This window comes from Gopherus flavomarginatus, chromosome 2 (assembly GCF_025201925.1).
Source record: "Gopherus flavomarginatus isolate rGopFla2 chromosome 2, rGopFla2.mat.asm, whole genome shotgun sequence".
Classification (NCBI taxonomy): Eukaryota; Metazoa; Chordata; order Testudines; family Testudinidae; genus Gopherus; species Gopherus flavomarginatus.
Genome location: NC_066618.1, coordinates 138,561,274 through 138,586,261, shown reverse-complemented (window position 1 = coordinate 138,586,261; position 24,988 = coordinate 138,561,274).

The following is a 24,988-nucleotide window of genomic DNA, read 5'->3' as shown; positions in this document are numbered from 1 at the left end:
ATGTGCACAGTTAAGTGACTAATATTTGAAGATATACTGGGAAGTGAGTACAGCCCTTCAAGTTTCTGTAGCGTCATCAATTGATTACATCAGTAAAACCTGAAATCCTAGTCCTATACACATTACTTACAGGGACCAAATTCACTCCACATAGTAAGTACAGTGAAGTTGCATCTGACTCCGGGACGGCTCTGGGCACCAGCAAAGCAAGCACGTGCTTGAGGCAGCCCATTTGCAGGGGTGGCAGGGATCCAGCCTGGGAGCTGAGAATCAACAGGGGGGCCTGGGAACTGTAGTTCCTTGGTTAGCTCCCTGCCTATAGAGCCAGCCCTGGAGCAGGGAAAGAAGTACATTTCCCAGCATTCCCTTGGCAACTACCAATAGGAAAGGAAGGGAGAGGGAGTGAGGTAGCTAAGACCTCATGCTGCAGCTTGCTGTGAATGGAGAGTTGCACTGTGAAGGGTAGCGTACCATATTTTAATATTCAAAAAAATAGGACACTCCACGGGGAGGGAGGGTAGCCCCACCCTGCTACCATCCACTCCCTATCCACTCCCTCCAACTACTCTGCACAGAAACCCCAACCCATCCAACCCTTCCTGCTCACTGTCCCCAGATCACCCCCTCCTGGGACCCTTGCCCCTAACTGCTCCTTGGGACCCTACTCCTTATCTAAGCTGCCCTTATACTTGTCCACAACTGCCTCCTCCTGAGACGACCCCCAACTTCCCCCCTAGGACCTCATCCCCTACCTGTCCTCCAACAAACCCCTGGGACTCCCATGCCTATCCAACCGCTGCCTGTCCCCTGACTGCCCACCCCGAACCCCTGACCCATGGAACCCCCCCTTCTCCCTGCCCCTGACTGCCCCCCCCAACCTCTGCCCCATCCAACCCCCCCTGCTCCTTGTCCCTTGACTGCCCCCATGGAACCTCCTACCCCTTCTCCAACCTCCCAGCCCCCTTACCTTGCCACTCAGACCAGCAGTTCTGGCTCTGCACAGAGCCAGACACGCTGCTGCATACATGCTGCCGTGCTCCCCCGTTGACCCCCCAGCCCCACCCCCCCACAGCACTTGCCTTCCAGATTTGAACACCTCAAAATTCAGGAGTGCTCAAGCTTAGTTTGGGCAGCTGTTACTTCATTTTTCCCAAATCAAATTTACTGATCCACTGTAACTTGCTGTAGAAAAAGGAGGATAAAATTGAGCAAGAAATGCTTCCTAGTGGTTATTACGACTGGAATTGCTATTTTCAACAGCCATTACCTTTTTTGTTTGTTTGTTTAAAAGGAAGATAGTAATATTGCATTGGCAAATTCCCCATAGAAAGAAAGAGTGGAAAAAAAGAATAAAGAAGGCACTTCAACTTTTCCTCATTTATGGAGGGCAGTCTTATAATATGCATCCAGATATCCTCCAGTCACACAAGCTGAAAATTGTACCACTTTACTGCAGTACTGTAACCATATGGGAACCAATCCTGTCTGTGTTCTGTGCACATCTAAAATTCCTGCTGAACGACCTGCCCTGGGAGCAAGTTATCAGTGACCTAGGGCTGCGGCGGAAGGAGGGTGCTGGTGGGGGAGGGGGAGAGCCCAGGGCTGGGGTGGCAGGAGGTGTGTATATGGGGCAATGTTAGGCGGTAGAAGGGGGGAGACCAGAGCTGGGGCAGCAGAGGGTGTGTGTGTGGAGGGACAGCCCAGGGCTGGGACAGCAGGGGGGTGCAGCGACGAGCCCAGGGCTGGGACGGGGGGCAGCCAATTTTTTTTTGCTTGGGGCATCAAAAAACCTAGAGCCGGCCCTGCTGAGAGGACTATCCCTCTAGCTCTTGAAGGAGAAGGGCCTGGCTGCCTGGGAGCTGAGAAAGAGTACCTAAGGTGGAGCAGGGCTGGGGGCAGGCTAGAGGAGCTGGGGGAACTCAAGCCTGGAAATCCCCCAGGCTACAGGCCTTGTTAAAGGCCGGAAAGGGTACTGGGGTTGCAAAGGGGCAGCCCAAGAGTAGGCAGAAGCAGCAGGTCCAAACGCTTCTTGCCGGTGATGAGTGGCATTTACACTGCAGTCTGCCCCAGTGATTGGGGGCTAGATTCAAACTGGCAGTAGCCATAGTCTGCGGCAAGGTGAGGCTAGAGGGAGGGGGTTCCCTTGGGAGGGGAGACCCAGATCTGTAGGGGGACTGCTAAGGGGCAGCACACCGCCTGAAAAGGCACTGGGGTCCAGGAGGGACTTGGGCCCAGCAGCAAGCAGGACACTGGCCTGCAGAGGGTGCTCCAGAGGCTGGAAATGCTAATTCCCTGGACGATCAGCAAGAGGCACCACACCAGTGAGTCCTGCCCCGTGACAGACTCAAACTGGTACGAGTGCTTAGAAGCTGCCTAACTCTACACAAAACAGCCAGGGAGAGAAGAGGACCACCTCCCTTAAAACCTTTAGCTTTTTTTACCTGTTTAGGGTATTCACACAGGATTTGGGAGACTACCGGTTGAAGTTCCCCCTCTGCCTGGTGAGGTGAAGGGATTTAAATGGGGATCTACTACTTCTCAGTTGAGTGCTCTGAGCAATGGGATGTGAGATATTCTGATGTGGGGCTTTATCAAGTATTAGAATAACTGGGACACTTGGCCTTGATATGTCCCAGTTCATTACACTTAAAGCATGTTCCATCTGATGGGTCACTGGGCCGAGGTGAGTTACTGGAGACTGGTGAGGTTGAAGGGTAGGGTATCTGTGGCTTTACTTGGGTGGTATGTGGGGTCTTTGGCTGTCCTCGGTTGTAGGGTTTATGGTCTGTGTGCCCCCTGGGGTAATCGTTCCCCTTGACAGTAGCTTTCTTGCTTTCTGCCAGTTCCATCCATTTGGCTCCAATCTCCCCCGCCTCAGCGATATCTTTGGGATTTCCATCTTGTATGTACCGTGTGATGTCTTCAGGAACACCATCCAAGAACTGCTTCATTTGTATGAGGAGGTTTAGTTCTTCCAAGGTTTGAATGTTGTTTCCTGTTATCCAGGCCTCATAGTTTTTTGCAATGTAGTAGGCGTGTTTGGGAAAGGACACCTCGGGTTTCCACTTTTGGGTTCTGAAGCGCCGACGGGCATGATCTGGGGTTATTCCCATTCGGTATCTGGCCTTGGTTTGAAAAAGTTTATAGTCATTCATTTGCAGCTTAGGCATTTCAGCTGCCACCTCTGCTAAAGGTCCACTGAGCTGTGACCTCAATTCTACCATGTACTGGTCTTCGGGGATGTTGTACCCAAGACAGGCTCTTTCAAAATTTTCCAAGAAGGCCTCGGTGTCATCACCTGCCTTGTAGGTGGGAAATTTCCTGTGCTGTGGAGCAATAATGGGCGCCGGGTTGTTAGGGTTGGCTGGCACATGCAGCCCAGCTTTTGCCAACTCCAGTTTATGTTTTCTCTGTTTTTCCTTCTCTTCATTCTCTTTTTGTTGTTTTTCCATTTCTTTTTGGTGCTTTTCCATTTCTCGGCGGTGGGCCAACTCTTCTTCTGCTTGTTTCCTTCGGTAGGCCACCTCTTCTTCTTCTAGTTTTCTTTTGTGTGCTGCCTCTTGGGCTGCCTGTTCTCTTTGGAAGGCTGCCAGTTTCATGCTTTCTTCCTTTTCTTTCATCTCCATCTCTCGCCTGTGTTCAGCTTCTTTGAATTGCTCTTCGGCCTCAATTTTTGCCTTAGAAGTCATGATTCCTGTTTTCTTGTGTTGGGGTGCCCTCCGGTGTTTATCTTCTGAACTGCAGGTTCTGTTGCCTCCTGAAGTCTGCCTAGCAACAGTGCTTTTTTCCTTTTCTCTCTCTAGCTAATGTTCAATGAAAGGAAACCAGAAAAACCACTTTATTTGCATGCATATAAGTGCTGGTACTTGCCTCCTAATGGGAGGGCTATTGCATGACAAAAGACCCTTAACAGTCTGGTAATGGCTTCTCGCTTAACATGCAAGCCACAAACTGCCAGAGAGAGCAAAAAAAAAAAAAATTCTCTCTGGTTCCCTTTTAAAACCAACTGTTTCTCTCTGCTAAAAAGCCCTTAGCAGAGAAAAGAAAAATATAATATTCCTACTGGCTTCTGGATTCTGTCTATATCCCACCGCTGCCACCATATCATAACCTTAGTCCCAGATTTGGACCTTAGCGTCCAAAATATGGGGGTCAGCATGAAAACCTCCAAGCTTAGTTACCAGCTTGGACCTGGTACTTGCTGCCACCACCCAAAAAATTAGAGTGTTTTGGGGCACTCTGGTCCCCCTGAAAAACCTTCCCTGGGGACCCCAAGACCCAAATCCCTTGAGTCTCACAACAAAGGGAAATAATCCTTTTCCCTTCCCCCCTCCAGGTGCTCCTGGAGAGATACACAGACACAAGCTCTGTGAAACTACACAGAGTGACTTCCCCTCTCTGTTTCCAGTCCTGGAAACCAAAAGTACTTTCCTATTCCCCCAGAGGGAATGCAAAATCAGGCTAGCAATCCAACACACAGATCTCCCCTTGATTTCTTCCTCCCACCAATTCCCTGGTGAGTACAGACTCAATTTCCCTGAAGTAAAGAAAAACTCCAACAGGTCTTAAAAGAAAGCTTTATATAAAAAGAAAGAAAAATACATACAAATAGTCTCTCTGTATTAAGATGATACAATACAGGGTCAATTGCTTAAAAGAATATTGAATAAACAGCCTTATTCAAAAAGAATACAAATCAAAGCACTCCAGCACTTATATTCATGCAAATACCAAAGAAAATAAACCATAGAACTTACTATCTGATCTCTTTGTCCTTACACTTAGAAACAGAAGACTAGAAAGTAGAAACTACTTCTCCAAAGCTCAGAGAAAGCAGGCAGGCAGACAAAGGACTCAGAGACTAAATTCCCTCCACCCAAAGTTGAAAAAATCCGGTTTCCTGATTGGTCCTCTGGTCAGGTGCTTCAGGTGAAAGAGACATTAACCCTTAGCTATCTGTTTATGACAAGAGCACTCCCCTGAAAGGTGGCAGGTCCCTTTTCAAATCCTTGCTATTCAGGAGGCAGACTTGAAGAAGGGGTTTCTCACATTCCAGATGAGTACCTTAACCTCTGCACTGATGGTTATAAAGAAAGTCTTCCTCCTTTTCCTCTCTGACTGTTTTGTGGAATTAGATGGCTTCTAAGCATGCCTACCAGATCAGGCCCTGAACAAAATTTAAGCAACTGAATTTTTCTCTTTCCTGGGTTCATGGTTCACAAGCAGAATTAGGTGCCTCCCTGCAGCCCTTTAGGCACCAAATTCTCAGGTATGTGCAGCTTAGCGCATATCCTTCTTGCTAGCATCTGCCATTGGCTAGCTTAGGTAGCTCCCCACCTGTATTCTATCTTTGTGGATTGTATTTTGTGGTACTTCTTTCTCTCCTTTCATTGTAGAGGGAGCCTAGGCACCTAACTCTGGCTCAGTAAATAAGTGTTGTTCCTGTGATTTTCTAGGTGCCTAAAAGTGAAATGTTGTAACATCAAATTCTCCTTATGGATCTGAGCATTAGTAACTTGCCTAAGGTCATGCAGGAAATCAGTGACAGAGACAGGACTTGAACCCTGATTTCTTGAGTAACTGCCATGGTGTTAGGTGTGTTTGAAAATCTGATCACGTACCTAAATGTATCTTTAGGCATCTAAATAATTTTTAAAATTCTGGATCTTAGTCCCATGAGGAAGGATAGTCATGTGGTTGAGTAATGACTACTCATGTCAACATCCTATCAAGGATGACTTCAGAACCCCACTAACATTAATTGAAGTAAAGAAAGCCATCAAGAAGATGAAGAGCAATAACACATCTGGACCTAATGGAATCCCCACCAAAATCTTCAAAGAAGGAGGAGAAGAATTGGCCTCCCAGCTTCAAGTCTTAACCCTCCAGCTGGGATTTCTTCTGAATTCCAATTCTTATCTTAGAGATGCCATGATCATGACCATCTTCAAGAAAGGAGACAAATCAGATTGTGGAAACTATCAATGAATTGCCCTGTTCACCTCCGGAAAGGTTTTTTCCAGAATTCTCCTCAACTGGCTGCTCTGTTAGCCAAGGAAATCCTTCCAGAATCACAATGTCAATTGAGATCATCTCAAGGTACCTCCGACATGATCTTCACTACCCATCAAAATTCTGGAAAAGTGCCATGAGCAACATCAACCTCTTTACATGACCTTCATCAACTTCCTGAAAGCATTCACCTCCATCATTTGTGAGGCTCTGTGGAAAATTCTCATTAAATTTGGATGCCTGCCAAAATTTGTTGACATCCTTCGACTCCTCCATGAAAACATGTCATGAAAACATCAGCAATGGATCTGAAATGGACCCCTTCCTAGTCAAGACAGGGGATAAGCAAGACTGTGTCATTGCTCCATTTCTTTTCTCCATCTCCCTTGCTGTCATTTTCCTTCTGATCATTGACAAGCTCCCTTCTGGACTTGACATCCAATACAGACTGGATGGCAAATTCTTCAACCTCATTCACGTCTGATCCAAGACAGAGACAATCACTAAATCAGTCACTGAACTCCAATATTCAGATGACTGTGCCCTGTGCACCCACTCAGAAGATCTTCAAAAAATAGCTGACACTTTCTCTAAGGCCTACAATGAACTCAGCCTCATGCACAACACCAAGAAAACTAAAGTACTGCACCAACAGGTTCCAGATCACCAGGATTCTGCTCCCATAATTCAGATCAATAAAGAGACCCTGGATAACATTGAGCTCTTTCTTTCCCTTGGCAACTATCAATCATGGAAAGCTAACATTGAAGGTGGTGGTGAATTTACTCATCAATGCGCCAGAGCAGCTTTTGGACACTTGAGATAACATGTCTTCAAAGATTGTGACATCAAGAATGGTAGGCATCTTAGAAGCCATCTAACTCCACAAAACAGTCAGAGAGGAAAAGGAGGAAGGCTTTCTTTATAACCATCAGTGCAGAGGTGAAGGTACTCATCTGGAATGTGAGAAACCCCTTTTTCAAGAATCTTGGGTATCAGGCCATTGTTATCCCTACTCTCTTGTATGGTGCCAAAACCTGGGTCATGTACAGTAGACATCACAAGGTTCTTGAACAATACCATCAATAGTAACTCCATAAGACATTCTGAATCAAGTGAAATGACCAACACACCAATATCAGTATTCTATCCCAAGCCAAAGCCTCCAGCAATAAAGCTATGATCGTCCTCCAACAACTCCATTGGATTGGTTGTGTTCTTTGAATGCCAGAAAATCGACTCCCAAAGCAGGTCATATTCTCACAATGAGCCATGGCCTGTGGATTAGGAGCAGCCAAAAAAAAGCTCTTCAAATACACCATCAAAGCTGACATGAAGTGCACTATAGACATAAACTCACGGAAACCAAAGCCCTGCACCAACCAAAATGGAAAAGGACCTTGCAGCAAAGATCCAAGTATTTCAATATCCAACAGAGACAATAGGAAATGGAGAAATGGGAAAGGAGGAAGGAACGCATTGCAGCCTGAATCTCAACAATCCAGATCTGTCCCTTCCATTGAGAAATGTCTGCCCGAATAGTGACAAGATCTGTGGATCCCAGAACAGTCTCATTAGCCATCTGCAGATCTACTAGTGATAACTGGCCATCATTTTGTGGAAGACAATCATCCTTGAATTCCGAGGGATCGTCGATGACTCATGTCAGTAAAAGATTTTCAGGATTGTGCTCCAAAACAGCCACATTCCTTATATCATTTTAGATGTTTGCTACAGCTCATGACATTGTTGACAACTGTCAAACATTGACGGCTAGGTGCAGAAAAGGGAGAAACAGATTCAAAAATAGCAAATATTGTTAATTTTATAATGTGCTTTAAGGCTACATTTAAAAAAGTCTCAATTGATGTTGGTTGCATACTGCAAATAAACATTGTGTTGGAGCCTCAGACCTTGTAAATAGGCCTAACATAACCTATATTTCTACCCAGAACAGTCAAACAAAAATATTCAGTATTTATTTGTTTACTAATTACTTGTATGCAGTTGTTAGTCATGAATCTCATATTTAAAATGTTAGCAAGGAGCAGAAGATATATCATGTGACTTACATGACAAATCATACACTGTGAATAGCAAATAGACAAAAACAATCCATAGTCTGAAAGGCATTGGTTCAAACTACTCAGTGAAATTTATTAATAACAAATTTCAAAGTCAGGACTCAGTTCATGAATTATTTGCAAACAGAAGGAAGGCAATTAAAAAATAACATTCACAGAGACGACATTTTAGACTAGCTCTAATCTCAGTTTGAGGAACTTTTTTTTCTAATCTATGCCAGTCTTTACTCTTCAGTTTACATTATGAAAGTAAAAAAAGCATTCTTGGTATTCACAAGGAATAAGACAAACTGCCACCCTAAATAAATTGTTCATTTACCATATACTTTGAGATACGCAAGCAGGAAATTGACTTTCAAGGCCAGCATTCTGTACTCTTTGAATAGATTTACAGGTGTGCACTGTGCACATTGTACATCTACATGCAAAAGTGTATTCTGTGACAATATCTATATGAAATGAAATAAACTGTATTCAGTCCATGTCCTTTTTATTTTTCACTTCAGAGCTCTTTGTTATTGTTTTCCCTGCTCAGATTGTTGCAGGGCAGTTGTCACGTGCTAGACATACATAATTGGATTTTGCTTTTCATGTCTGTACTATTTCTCTGAGCTGACAGGCTTCAGACAAAGCAGTTCCTAGGTTGCTCTTCCCTATCTTTACCCTCTCTCCTTTTTTTCCTGCTCTAAAACACTAAAGTGTGAAATCCCTTTACAGCCTTCGGGCCAGAACAGAAGATAGCCGTTGGGTCTTCTAGGGTTCTCACCACTACTTGTCCTCCAGTGGCAGGGCTTTTAAGCTTTTGAAGGCATACTATCAAAGTTCATATAACAACCCAGCACTGAGTACTGAGGTCTCTGCTGCACCTGAAATATTTTTGCTTTATGTGTGAGAATCCAGAATTAATGCAAAGGTCCCTGGAATGCTGACTTATCAACCTGCCTGGATTCAAGCCAGGAACATGGGCTTAAACGACCCAATAACACACCACAAACGTGCAGATGGTGGTTGGAAATAATTTAAAGTATAGGGTACATTTAGAATGAGTTTTAAAATCCTGAATACAATCTTGGGCAGCTCCTGAAACCCAAATGCCACATAAATTTAATATATGTCTATATCTACAATGCATACCTTTAAAGCCTTGATGCTTACAATCTGTATTAAGCAAATACTACAGTTAGAGTAAATACACTGCTCAAAATAACTAATAATGACTCTAGTTAATTATTGTTGTAACATAATTGACTCATACTGATATGCAGGACATTGTGATAGCATTCACAGATGTATCCCTGGGCTGGCAGTGAAAGGGTTAATCCTTCAGCTCTGGGAGCAGCTGTATATAAATATTCAGGGTAAGAGACTCTTGCGAATGGTCAAGTTACTGAGCATGTGACCTCAGAAAGTGATCCATACATTGCTATCCTGTCCCAGCTTCTAGCAGTTAGAGGTTTAGGGACACCCAGACTATGGATGGGTTTAGGGGTTGCATCCTTGTTGTATCCCTGATCATCTTGTCCAATACCCATTGATGGACATTGATCCTCCAACACTTCCTTATTCACTTTATCCACACTATTCATAATTATCTAGACCGGGGTTGCCAAACTGTGGTTCATGAGCCATGTGCTTTGAAATAGTGACCATAATATAATTAAATTTAACATCCCTGTGGTGGGGAAAACACCACAGCAGACAAACACTGTAGCATTTAATTTCAGAAAGGGCGACTACACAAAAATGATGAAGTTAAACAGAAATTAAAAGGTACAGTGCCAAAGGTGAAATCCCTGCAAGCTGTATGAAAACTTTTTAGACACCATAAAAGAGGCTCAACTTAAATGTATACTCCAAATCAAAAAACATAGTAAGAGAACCAAAAACAAAGCAGTGAGAGACAAAAGACATCATTTAAAAAGTAGAAGTTAAATCCTAGTGAAGAAAATAGAAAGAAGCATAAACTCTGGCAAATTGTGTGTAAAAATATAATTAGGAAAGCCAAAAAAGAATTTGAAGAATACTTAGCCAAAGATTCAAAAATTAATAGCATTTTTTTTAAATACTTCAGAAGCAGGAACAACCAGTTGGGCCACTGGACAACTGAGATGCTAAAGGAGCACTCAAAGACAATAAGGTAATTGCAGAGAAATTAAATGAATTGTTTGCATCCATCTTCATGGCTGAGGATGTGAAGGAGATTCCCAAACCTGAGCCAATCTTTTAGATAGCAAATATGAAGAAGTCTCCCAGACTGAAGTGTCATAAGAGGAGGTTTTGGAACAAACTCATAGACTCATAGACTCATAGGTCAGAAGAGACCAATATGATCATCTAGTCTGACCTCCTGCACAAGGCAGGCCACAGAACCCTATCCATCCACTTTTATAACAACCCCTAACCCAGGACTGAGTTATTGAAATCCTCAAAATTGGTTTGAAGACCTCAAGCTGCAGAGAATCCACCAGCAAGCGACCCATGCCCCACGCTGCAGGGGAAGGCGAAAAACCTCCAGGGCCCCTGCCAATCCGCCCTGGAGGAAAATTCCTTCCCGACCCCAAATATGACGATCAGCTAAACCCTGAGCATGTGGGCAAGACTCACCAGCCAGCACCCAAGAAGGAATTCTCTGCAATAACTCAGTTCCCATCCCATCCAACATCTCCCCGCAGACTTGAGCAGACTTATCTGGTGATAATCCAAGATCAATTGCCCAAATTAAACTATCTTATCATAACATCCCCTCCATATACTTATCAAGCTTAGTCTTAAAGCCAGATAAGTCTTTTGCCCCTACTACTTCCCTCGGAAGGCTGTTCCAGAACTTCACTCCCCTAATGGTTAGAAACCTTCATCTAATTTCAAGTCTAAACTTCCTAATATCCAGTTTGTACCCATTCGTCCTCGTGCCTACATTAGTACTAAACTTAAATAATTCCTCTCCTTCCTTAATGTTAACCCCCCTGATATATTTATATAGAGCAAGCATATCCCCCCGCAGCCTTCTTTTGGCCAGGCTAAACAAGCCAAGCTCTTTGAGTCTCCTTTCATAAGGCAGGTTTTCCATTCCTCGGATCATCCTAGTAGCCCGTCTCTGGACCTGTTCCAGTTTGAATTCATCCTTCTTGAACATGGGACACCAGAACTGCACACAATATTCCAGATGGGGTCTCACCAGTGCCTTACATAACGGTACTAACACCTCCTTATCCTTGCTGGAAATACCTCGCCTGATGCATCCTAAAATCGCATTTGCTTTTTTAACAGCCGTATCACATTGGCGGCTCATAGTCATCCTGCTATCAACCAATACCCCAAGGTCCTTCTCCTCCTCTGTCGCTTCCAACTGATGCGTCCCCAACGTATATCTAAAATTCTTATTATTAATCCCTAGGTGCATGACCTTGCACTTTTCACTATTGTATTTCATCCTATTACTATTACTCCAGTTTACAAGGTGGTCCAGATCTTCCTGAATAGTATCCCTGCCCTTCTCCGTGTTAGCAATACCCCCCAGCTTTGTGTCATCCGCAAACTTTATTAGCACATTCCCGCTCTTTGTGCCAAGGTCAGTAATAAAAAGGTTAAATAAGATTGGTCCCGAAACCGATCCTTGAGGGACTCCACTAGTGACCTCCTTCCAGCCTGACAGTTCACCCTTCAATACGACCCACTGGAGTCTCCCCTTTAACCAGTTCCTTATCCACCTTACAACTTTCATATTCATCCCCATCTTTTCCAATTTAACTAACAGTTCCCCATGTGGAACCGTGTCAAACGCCTTACTGAAATCGAGGTAAATTAGATCTACTGCATTTCCTTTATCTAAGTAATCCGTCACCTTCTCAAAGAAGGAGATCAGATTGGTTTGGCACGATCTGCCTTTAGTAAATCCATGTTGCAATTCGTCCCAATTACCATTGACCTCTATGTCCTTAACTACTTTCTCCCTTAAAATTTTTTCCAAGACCTTACATACTACAGATGTCAAGCTAACAGGCCTATAATTACCCGGATCACTTTTGTTCCCTTTCTTAAAAATAGGAACTACGTTAGCAATTCTCCAGTCATACGCACAACCCCTGAGTTTATCGATTGCTTAAAAATTCTCGCTAACGGGCTCGCAATTTCACGCGCCAGTTTCCTTTAATATCTTCGGATGGAGATTGTCCGGGCCCTCCGATTTTGTCCCATTAAGCTGTTCAAGTTTGGCCTCTACCTCAGTTGCGGTAATATCCACCTCCATATCCACATTCCCGTTTATCATCCCTCCATCCACGCTAAACTCCTCACTAGTCTTATTAAAAACTGAGGCAAAGTACTTATTTAGATATTGGGCCATGCCTAGGTTATCCTTAACCTCCATTCCGTCCTCAGTGTATAGCGGCCCCACTTCTTCTTTCTTTGTTTTCTTCTTATTTATGTGGCTGTAGAACCTTTTACTATTGGTTTTGATTCCCTTTGCAAGGTCCAGTTCAATGCGGCTTTTAGCCTTCCTCACTTTATCCCTACATGTTCTGACCTCACCAAGGTAGCTTCCCTTGCTAATCCCGCCTTTCTTCCACTCACTGTAAGCTTTCTGCTTTTTCCTAATCCCCGCTCTGAGTTGCTTGCTCATCCAGCTTGGCCTACAACTCTGCCCATGTTTTTTTCCCCTTTCTTGGGATGCAGGCTTCCGACAATTTCCGCAGCTACGACTTAAAGTAATTCCAGGCCTCCTCCGCATTTAAATCCACAAGTTCCTCCGTCCAATCCACTTCCCTAACTAATTTCCTTAACTCTTTAAAATTAGCCCTCGAGAAGTCGAAAACCCTAATCCCAGATCTACATTCGTTTATCCTTCCATCTAGTTTGAACTGAATCAGTTCATGATCACTCGAACCAAGGTTGTCCCCAACCACCATTTCTTCTACGAGGTCCTCACTGCTCACCAAAACCAAATCTAAAATGGCATCCCCTCTCGTAGGTACTTCAACTACTTGATGAAGAAATCCATCCGCAATCACATCCAGAAAAATCTGACCCCTATTATTCTTGCAAGCACTCGTCCTCCAGTCTATATCCGGGAAGTTGAAGTCTCCCATAATCACACATTTCCCCTTTGTGTTTACTTCATTAAAGACATTATAGAGGTCTCTATCCATATCCAAATCAGATCCCGGTGGTCTATAGCACACCCCAAGCACTATCTCAGGGGAAGCTCTAGTTGCTTTTTTACCCAGTGTGATTTTTGCCCAGACAGACTCTGTCTTATCCATTCCATTGCTTCTTATTTCCTTACAGTTAATCTCATCATTGATGTACAAGGCTACTCCACCACCTTTGCCTTTCTTCCTGTCTTTTCTAAACAGCACATAGCCTTCAATACCTGTACTCCAGTCATGAGTACTATTCCACCAGGTTTCTGTTATCCCTATAATATCCGGTTTCACTTCCTGCACCAGTAGCTCCAGTTCCTCCATCTTGTTACCTAGGCTCCTCGCATTAGTGCACAGACATTTTAATTTTTGGTGTTTGGCGTCAGTGACATTCTTTCCCCCGTCGTGCACAGACCTTCTACCACCAGCATCACCCGTTAATCTGGTTTCTACTCCACTATTCCTCCTTGGATCAATTCTTTGGTCCGCTAGGGTATCCCCTCTCACTTTGTTTACTTCCCTCTCTAGGTTATATTCCGGCGTGGAGATCTCCTGAACATCTCCCAACCATCTCCCCCAACTTCCTAGTTTAAAGCTCTCTTGATGAGGTCGGCGAACCTCCATCCTAGAATTCTATTTCCCTCCTTACTTAGATGAAGTCCATCCTGAGCGAACAGTTGTCTATCCGTAAACGCTTCCCAATGACCATACATCCCAAAGCCCTCCTTATAACACCAATGCCTGAGCCATCTGTTGATCGCCATAATCTTGTCACTCCTTCGTTGCCCTGCTCTAGGAACTGGTAGAATCCCACTGAAGATCACCTGAGCCTCGATTTCTTTGAGCGTCTTCCCCAGTCTGGCATAGTCCTCCTTGATACAGTCCAGCGAGTAACTAGCCATATCATTCGTTCCCACATGAAGGACAATCAACGGATTCTTTCCCGCTCCCGCTAGGATCCTATTCAGCCTCAGGTCCACATCCTGTATCTTAGCCCCTGGCAGACAGCACACCCTTCTGTTCTCCCAATCAGGTCTAGTTACAGGCCTGTCTATTCTTCTCAGTAAAGAGTCTCCAGTCACGTAGACTTGCCTTTTCCTGGCGACAGTGTGATTCTCCGGTCTATCCCCCACACCAGCTGGCCGCAAGTCCTCTCGATTTGTATTCGCCCTTACAATCCTCCTAGGGCTCATACTTGGTGTCTCCTCCATTGACTCCTCCCCTCCTTCTGCAGGACTAGCTGCTTGTCTCTTTTTCCTTGCCCTCTCTCCTTCAGCAGCCTGCTGTGCTCCATCTTCATTTTCCAACTCAGCAAACCTGTTCCTGAGTTCTATTTCTCCATCGCTGGCCCGTCTCTTCCTCTGCCTAGTTCTCCTAGTCACATGCTTCCACCGTCCACTTTCCTCACCCAGCAGCCCCTCCTCAGAGTTCTTTGATCCTGCTTCCATCCGCTCGTCTGAGCTTATCCCCTGTGCCTCATCATGTCTGTGTTCCATCATCTGCTCAAACCCCCTTCTAAACTCAGCCAGAGTTTCCACCTGCATCTCCAGTCCTCTTATCTTTTCTTCCAGCAGCTCTATCAGGCGGCACTTCATGCAGACAAAACTCCTTTCAGGTGCCCCCTCCAGGACCATGTACATGCCACGGCTACCACATCCGGTCATCCTCAGTGTGTCTCTACCTGCTGCCTCTGCCTCAATCATACCCTTCCAACTCTGTGCCTGGCAATCCACGCCTCACACCGCACCACAGGCCACCAACACGCACTGGGCTGCTGGCAGACCCCTGCCCCTTCCTTGTCTGACTTCCTGGTTTCTCTGCCTTGGTCTCCCCTGTAACCTCCCCCTGGAAACTCCCACTGAAACTCCCCTGTTAGCAGCTCTGTTTGCTGGCTCCTGTGCCGCTGCCTGAGTGCCTGGCTCCTTATATAGGACCCCTAATCAGGTAAGCCCCGCCCCCAACTCAGGGCTCAGCCTCGCTCTCAGCACACAGCCCCTAGCAGCCTGCACACACACTCACTCACACACAAACACCACAAACCACAAAAACCTGCTCCTCCAACAGCACTCCCACTGAAACTCCCCTGTTAGCCGCTCTGTTCGCTGCCTCCTGTGCCGCTGCAGCTGTCTGTCTGATAAACTAAACAGTAATAAGTCACCAAGACCAGATGGATGTTCTAGAAAATGCTTAGTCCTGCCATGAGTGCAGGGGACTGGACTAACTGACCTCTTCAGATCCCTTCCAGTCCTGTGATTTTATGATTCTACGGTATTCACCCAAGGGTTCTGAAGGAAACCAAACGTAAAATTGCAGAGCTATTAACTGTAGTCAGTAACCTATCATTTAAATCAGCTTCTGTGCCACATGACTGGAGGATGGCTAATGTGATGCCTATTTTTAAAAAGGGCTCCAGAGATAATCCCGGCAATTACAGGCTGGTAAACCTGACTTCAGTACTGGGCAAACTGGATGAAACTAAAGTAAAGAACAAAATTGTCAGACACATATATAAACATAATTTGTTGGGGAAGAATCAACATGGTTTTTGTAAAGGGATATCATGTCTCACCAATCTGTGAGAATTCTTTGGGGGAGGGTTCAACAAGCATGTGGACAAGGGGGATCCAGTAGATATAATATACTTAGATTTTCAGAAAGCCTTTGACAAAGTCCCTCACCAAAGACTCTTAAGCAAAGTAAGCTGTCATGGGGTAAGAGGGAAGGTCCTCTCCTGGATCAATAACTGGTAAAAGAATAGGAAACAAGTGGCTAGGCAGCAGTTTTGCAGAAAAGGACCTAAGAGTTAGAGTGGATGAGAAGCTGGATATGAATCAACAGTGTGCTCTTGTTACTAAGAAGGCTAATGGCATTTTAGACTGTATAAGTAGGAGCATTGCCAGCAGACTGAGGGACGTGATCATTCCCCTCTATTCGGCATTAGTGAGCCCTCATCTGGAATACTGGGTCTATTTTTGGGCCTCACACTACAAGAATGATGTGGAAAAATTGGAAAGAGTCCAGCAGAGAACCAAAAAAATGATTAGGGGGCTGGAGCACATGATTTATGAGGGGAGGATGAGGGAACTGGGATTATTTAGTCTGCAGAAGAAAAGAACAAGGTGGGATTTGATAGCTGCTTTCAACTACCTGCAACAACTGATCGCCATATTTGGGGTCGGGAAGGAATTTTCCTCCAGGGAAGATTGGCAGAGGCCCTGGAGGTTTTTCACCTTTCTCTGCAGAGTGGGGCACGGGTCACTTGCTGGAGGATTCTCTGCAGCTTGAGGTCTTCCAACCACAATTTGAGGACTTCAATAACTCAGACATAGGTTAGGGGATTGTTACAGGAGTGGTCCCTTCTGACCTTAAAGTCTATGAGTCTACGAGTCTGTGAAAGAAGGTTCCAAAAAAAATGACTCTAAACTGTTCTCAGTGGTAGCAGATGACTGAACAAGGAGTAATGGTCTCAAATTGCAGTGGGGGAGGTTTAGGTTGGATATTAGGAAAAAATTTCACTAGGAGGGTGATGAAGCACTGGAATGCGTTACCTAGGGAGGTGGTAGATTCTCCTTCCTTAGAGGTTTTTAAGGTCAGGCTTGACAAAGCCCTGGCTGGGATGATTTAGTTGGGAATTGGTCTTGCTTGAGCAGGTTGTTGGACTAGATGACCTCCTGAGGTCCCTTCCAACCCTGATATGCTATGGTAGGAATAAATGGTCAGTTTTCAGAATTGAGAGAGGTAAATAGTGGTGTCTTTGAGGAGTCTGTACTGAGACCAGTCATATTCAATATATTCTTAAATGATCTGGAAAAAGGGATACACAGTGAGGTGGGAAAATTTGCAGATGATACAAAACTACTCATTATAGTTAAGCCTCAAGCAGACTGCGAAGACTTACAAAAGGATCTCACAAAACTGGGTGCCTGGGCAGCAAAATGGCAGATGAAATTCAATGGTGATAAATGCAAAGTAATGCCCATTGGAAAACATAAATCCGAACTATACATATAAAATTATGGGGTCTAAATTTACTGTTACCACTCAAGAAAGAGATCTTGAAGTCATTGTGGATGGTTCTCTGAAACATCCACTCAATGTGCAGCAACAGTCAAAAATGAGAACAGAATAATTAAGATCAGGATATCTATCCCTTTACTAATGATTAGTAACATTCTGTGAACTTTTTTCACTGCCACTGCACATTCAGCAAATGTTTTCAGAGAACTATCCACTATGACCCCAAGCTCGTTCTTGAGTGGTAAAAGCTAATTTAGATCCCGTCATTTTGTATGTATAGTTGGGATTATATTTTCCAATATGAATTACTTTACATTTATCAGCATTCAATTTCTTCTGCCATTTTCTTGCCCAGCCACCTAGATGTGAGATATCCCTTTGTAACGCTTTGCAGTCAATTTTGGACTTAACTATCAGGAATAATTCATTATCAGCTGCAAACTTTGCCAACTTACTATTTATCACTTTCTCAAAACATTTATGAGTATGTTGAACTCATTGGTTCCAGTACAGATCCTTGGTTGACCCTGCTATTTACTTTTCTTCATTGTGTAAACTGACCATTTATTCCGACTCTTTGTTTCCTATCTTTCAACCAGTTACTGGTCCACAAGAGGACCGTCCCTCTTATCCCATGATAACTTACTTTGCTTAAGAGCCTTTGGGGAGCCTTTGGATGTTTTCTACATTTTCAAATATATTGATTTCAATTGTAACAGAATACAAAGTGTACAGTGCTTACTTTATGTTTATTTTTCATTACAAATATTTCCACTGTAAAAAGGAAATATTTTTCAATTCACCTAATTCAAGTACTGTAGTGCAATCTCTATTGTGAAAGTTGAACTTACAAATGTAGAATTATGTACAAAAAATAACTGCATTCAAAAATAAAACAATGTAAAATTTTAGAGCCTACAAGTCACTCAGGCTTATTTCTTGTTCAGTCAATCACTCAGACAAACAAGTTTGTTTACATTTGCAGGAGATAATGCTGCCCACTTCTTGTTCACAATGTCACCTGAAAGTGAGAACAGGCATTCACATGGCACTGTTGTAGCCAGCGTCCCAAGATATTTACATGCCAGATGCGCTAAAGACTCATATGTCCCTTCATGCTCCAACCACTATTCCAGAGGACATGCATCCATGCTGATGACAGGTTCTGCCGGATTACAATCCAAAGCAGTGTAGACCAACATGTTAATTTTCACAGTCTGAGTCAGATGTCACCAGCTGAAGGTTGGTTTTCTTTTTTGGTGGTTCAGGTTCTGTAGTTGCCACATCTCACACCTCTCAGATTTTGGAAGGCACTTCAGATTCTTAAACTGTGGGTCAAGTAGCTATCTTTAGAAATCTCACATTGGTGCCTTCTTTGCAGTTTGTCAAATCTGCAGCGAAAGTGTTCTTATAGTGAACAACATGAGCTGAGTCATCATCCGAGACTACTATAACATGAAATATATGGCGGAATGCAGGTAAAACAGAGCCGAACATATATACATTTCTCCCCAAGGAGTCACAAATTCAATTAATGCATTTTTAAGGACCATCATCAGCATGGAAGCATGTCCTCTGTAGTGGTGGCTGAAGCATGAAGGGGAATACGAATGTTTAGCATATCTGGCACTTAAATACCTTGCAATGCTGACTACAAAAGTCCCATGTAAATGTCTGGTCTCACTTTCTGGTGACATTGTAAATAAGACGAGGGCAGCATTATTTCCCATAAATCTAAACAAACTTGTTTCTCTTAGCGATTGGCTGAACAAGAAGTAGGACTGAGTGGACTTCTAGGTTCTAAAGTTTTGCACTGTTTTGTTTTGAGAGCAGTTAGGTAACAAAAAAATCTATATGTGTAAGTTGCACTTTCATGATAAAGAGATTGCACTACAGTACTTGTCTGAGGTGAATTGAAAAATACTATTTCTTTTATCAATTCTACAGTGCAAATATTTGTAATGAAATAATATAAGTTGAGCAGCATATACTTTGTATTCTGTGTTGTAAATGAAATCAATATATTTGAAAATGTAGAAAAACATCCACAATATTTAATAAATTGTATTCTAATTGTATTCTGTTGTTTAACAGTCTGATTAAAAGTGCAATTAATCACTTTTTTAATCACAATTAATTTTTTAAATTACAATTAATTGTATGAGTTAACTGCTATTAATCCACAGCTCTGCTATATCCACTGGATCAATCTTTTCCACATTTGTCATCACTCTCAAAGAATTCTGATTGACTGAGACATGATTTCCTTTTATAAAAAAACATTTTGTCTCTTCCCCAAGGTACCATGTTCATCAATGTGTCTGATCATTCTTTTCCTTACTATAGTTTCAACCAATTTGCCAGCCTGTAATTGTCAGCATCACGCATGGAGCCTTTTTTTTTTTAAATTGGTGTCATGTTAGCTATCTGCCATTCATCTGGGACAGAGGCTGATTTAAGCAATAGGTTACATACCACAGCTAGGCGTTCTGCAATTTCCTTCAGAACTCTTGGGTGAATACCATCTGGCCTTGGTGACTGATTACATTTTAATTTATCAATTTGTTATCCTCTACTGAAACCTCCATCTGGGACAGTATGTCAAATTTGTCACCTAAAAAGAATGGCTTAGGTTGGGAATCTCCTCACATCCTCTGCAGTAAAGACTGATGCAAAGATTAATTTAGCTTTTTGGCAATGGCCTTGTCTGTCTTGAGTGCTCCATTAGCACCTTGATCATCTAGTGATCCCAGTGATTGTTTGGCAGGCTTCCTGAGTCTGATGTACTTAAAAAAAATTGCTATTTTTTTGTCTTTTGTTAGTTGCTCTTCAAATTCTTTTTTGGCCTGCCCCATTATACTTCTCCACTTGTCTTGCCAGAGTTTATGCTCCTTTTTATTGTTCTCAATATGATTTGACTTCCAATTATTAAAGATGGCCTTTTAGTCTGTAACAGACTCTGTTAATTTGTTATTTAGCCATGGTGACATTTTTTGATCCTCCTTAATTTTATTTTATTTTAGTTGGGGTAAATATATGGTTTGAGCCCCTATTATGGTGGTTTTTTTTCAAAATTTCCATGCAGTTTACAGACATTTCACTCTTGTGACTGTTCCTTTTAATTTCTGTTTAACTAGTTTCCTCATTTTTGTATAGTTCCTCTTTTTGAGTTAAATGCTACTGTGGTGGGTTTCTTTGTTATTTCCCCCCCTACAAGGATCTTAAATTTAATTACATTGTAATAGCTATTATTGAGCGGTTCAGGTCTTGGACCAGATCATGTGCTCTACTTAGCACTAAGTCAAGAATCGCCTCTCCCTGTGGGTTCCAGGACTAGCTGCTCCAAGAAGCACTCATTAATGGTGTCTAGAAATTTTATCTCTGCATCCCATCCTGAAGTGACATGTACCCAGTCAATATGGGGATAGTTGAAATCCCCCATTATTACTGGGCTTTCTGTTATTGTAGACTCTTTACAATATACTTGAACATTTCACAGTCACTGGTATTATCCTGGTCAGGTGGTTGGTAGTTTAATCCTACTGCTATACACTTATTATTCAAGTATGAAATTTCTATGCAAATAAATTCTCTGATTTAATTTGATTCATTTAAGATTTTTACTATATTTGACTCTGTGCTTTCTTTCAGATATAGTGCCACTCCCCCACTAATGCAATCTTGTCAGTCATTCATATATATTTTGTACCCTGGCATTATCATGTCCCATTGATTATCATCATTCCACCAAGTTTCTGTAATGCCTGTTATATCAATATCCTCATTTAATACCAAGCATGCAAGCTCACCCATTTGGGATGTAAGATTATTGTGTCTCCTTTTCCTTCCCTACCCTGATTCTTCTCTTTCCTATTTCTCTCCTTTTTTCTTCTGTCTAACAGAAGTCTGGCTTAGCTGGCCAAGACTATATGTTTTGTAACACTGCTGTAAGCCTGTGATCAAAGAGGCAGCTAAAAGCAATGCCCTTATTAGCCCTGGCCTGGTACAAGTTTACCAGGTCCAGGACTGACTCATAAGGACTTCTGCTGTGCCTGTGTTTCTCCGGCAGTGAGGTTGAAAGTGAGAGTCAATGCCAGAGACAGAAGCTGCATTTTCTATTTTTGATATTCTTTTCTCTCCGTGTGTGTCTGTGTGTTTTGTTTTTTCTAGGAAATGGGCCCGGATTTTAACAGGACAGCCACAACAACAGCTCCAGCCCATCTCAATTAACTTTTTTCTCTTTTTTCCAAAAAGTACAGTTATTTAATCTTTAATACCATCTAAATGATTGTCAGAGGGTTCTTCCTCTTTCCCGCTAAAGAGAAAGGATAAAAAGGATGTTAGAATAGAAGTCTTTCTTGATATTTCAAATGTTTTTACTGTTTTTCCTTTTCTGTATCTTTAACAAAGTTTTAAAATGTAATGGCCGGTTTGCCAAAGCCTCAGTATGCCAAAACCCTGTATCTTGTGTAAAACTGATAGCTATACTGTGACAGAATTATAGTCCCAGTTTTGACTCTCTTGGCCCATTTAGTTCACTGGAATCAATACCCTAAGGAAGATGATCCACTTGTCTGGGGATTACATTGAGGGAAGAGAATGGGCAGCTAGATGTGGAATGGAGAGTCCAGTGGCAGGTGCACTGGGTTTCAAAGTGAGTGACCCTGTAGCCTATGGATTAGTACACTCTTTTGGGACACCCAGGCTCCAGGCTTGCTCCAAATCAGTAAAGTAGGAATTTGAATCCGGATTTCCTACATGCTGGGTGAGTGTTCTAACCACTTGGCTATAGGGGTAGTATCACCTCTCCCACTGGATGAGGAGCCTGAGCACTAAACTCTGGGCTGTGGCTTCCACTGGTTGACAAAGTGCCTAAAGCTAGGCAGGGCACTGCTGAGCTTCAGTTCCCTTTGTGGATCTAGGGCCAAGGCTGAACGTTTTGCCCTAAATGTTTTGATATGTTTAAAGTTCCTAAATCTTCACAGACTTAGGCACCACAGTGAATTTTATTAAAGAAAAAATAATCAACAATAAAAAATAAGATTGCATGAGAACAGTTCAGAAGAGAAGGCTGATTTCAATCAGCATTGATGGCCTGTGAGGCAGGGGCTATTCCAAATGAGATGGAAAGTCATTTGAGTTCTGCATTGAGTCCTAGTCCCTCTTTAACAACACAACAAACACATGTGAAGCAGGCTTATGTTTGATCACTTGTAACCCAGTATTACTATCAGGAATGCCAAAAATATCTCCTCTTTTAATTGGTCCCTGTGATGCCTTACAGACTGCTAGTCACAGTCATAATTATATTTATCTGTATCAAACTACATTTCCTAATAAGGTGGAGGAGAACATAACAAACTAGTAAGAAATTGCTGGGGTGTTTTTTAACCTTGGTAGCCATAAACATATACCAGGTCTCTCAGTATCAGAAGCTGTAACTACCAGCCTCAGTTACAAATGCAACTTCAGGATGAAAAAGGAGAGGAGTTAAAAGACAAAGGAACAGTGTGCTGCATCTCTGCTCCTGCCATTAAATAAGAGATACAGAGTTCTGTGCTGTGTACAGAGATTTAGTCAACAGAAGTTTCAGCTGTGAATGAATGAAGCTGCAGTGACTACAGGAAGGAATAACAAACATTTGAGGATAGGGATTATGCTGTATTTTCCAACACTAAAGGCCCAATTATGCAAGGAGCTGGGAACTCATCATAAGGAGCTGAGCAGTCTGAATCACCACTTAGCCTGCATTCTGATCTCACCCTCATTGGGGTGAATCTATTGGACCTGTTTCTGAATTATATGGTCGTAAAGTATATGATCAGGATCCATTCCACTGACTTCAGTGGCTTTGAAGGCACTCAGCACCTGTTAGTATCAAATTCTGAGTGTCCATGGAACCTCTTATGTTTAAGATTCTTCCTGAGATGGCAATGCTTTGTGGGATTTGGAGGAATGTAAGAGAAAACTGAAAGATAGCTTGTCCCCCCAGCCCTTCACCCAGAATATATTGATGGCATAGAAACTTGTACTTATATATGAAGTGGGAGTATGCCTCAGTTCCAGTACTCATTTGGAGGGGTCAAGAGGGCTGGTTTTTGTTTTCTTTAAACTAGTTCAGGAAGCCATTTCTACACCAGAAGTACACAAAACTTTGTATATTTAACCCCTGACTCTATCACCAAATCTTTTAAAATTTGGCCAGCATAGACTTTTAGTTAATCTGTTACTTTATGCATTTAAAACATCATCAGTACAACAGATTATGATTACTTGTTTTTATTTTTGTAATATTATATTTTAATTTGTATGTTGTAGGGTGTTAGCAGTGGTCCCTCCCCCCTCTGAGTCAGTGGAGGGCAACTCTGCCTCACTATGTCACTGTGCATCAACCACAGTCAGGGAATTAGCAGAGCACTGAACAGTCTATGACTCTGGCCTGCAGTTCGGGAAGAACTGCAAATCAGTCTCTGGGTTCCAAGCCCTCAAGCAGAGTGGGGCACCAACCAATCGATGATTCCGGCCTGCAATCAGTGTAGAACAGGAAACAAGGGCTCTGGGCTGCAATCAGGGCAGAGAAGCAAGAGAGTCTCTCACCCCAGACCCTCAGGCAGTTGGGGCAACAAATAGTCTATGGCTCTGGCCTGTAATCAGGACAGAGTAACAAAGGAGTTGGGCATCCTAGCTCCGGTGGATGGCCAACAAACACAGACCTCTTGGCCTAGAGAGGGGATGCTGCCACCCCAGGGATGGGATGGCAAGGGGTTAGAGGGACCCAGGCCGACCCAACTCCACCAGGTCCCAGCCCAGCGCCCTGACAGAGGCAGAGTGTTCTGCCACTGGGTCAGTGGGGAATCCAGCCGCAACACGCTGTCTGGGTTTCTGGCAGCAACACAGCCAGACTGGGGTCAGCTGTCCCTGGGACACTTCCTCCCCTCCCCTCAGGGGGTACCTGGTTCCATGGGGGTCCTCTGTTTCCTTAAAGTAGAAGGCTAGTGGCAGTCCCTAAATGGTCACTTTTCAGAATATGTGGCTCCAGCAGCTCTGGTCAGTCCTCAGTTTGACAGGGCTTCTTTACAGTCTCCCGGCTTGGGAGCAGGCAAAAGGCTTCTGTCTCCTCCATTGGCTGCAGCTCAAGTGAGCTCCAGAACCCACCCTTTATACTTCCTGTCCCACCTCCTGACCCTCGGTGGGACGGGCAAGCACAGTCTGGCTCTGCCCACCTGGGTTCAGAGAGTGGTACCTCCCCTCTGACTCAGTGGGAGGCCACTCCACCTCACTACAATGTTTTTCTGATAGCTTTGTTCAAACAAAAGATAGCTAACCTGGAAAGGGGCAACACATCTGTAAAATTAAGATTAATGGGCAGTTATGTATAAGGGTCTCTCAACTGGTTCAAATTTCACTTTATTGCCTATTTTTATTTTCTATCACAGTGGGTGCTAGTAAATTAATTTCCCCTTTTGGACTAAATGTTCTGACAAATCCAATTTAGTTATTTTTAATAAAATGTGGCATCAAAGTTAATAATATTTCTTGGCACTCATAATACCTTACATCCTACGATCTCAATGTGCTTTAACAAATTAGCCTAATTCCCGTGATGGGTAAGCGTTGCTCCTTTTTACAGGGGCAGAAAAGCAGTCATGCAGAAAATAAGGCCAACATACTCACACTTGTTTTTTTAAGTTGATACTTATATATATATATAATGTTTATGGGGAAACCCTGAAATAT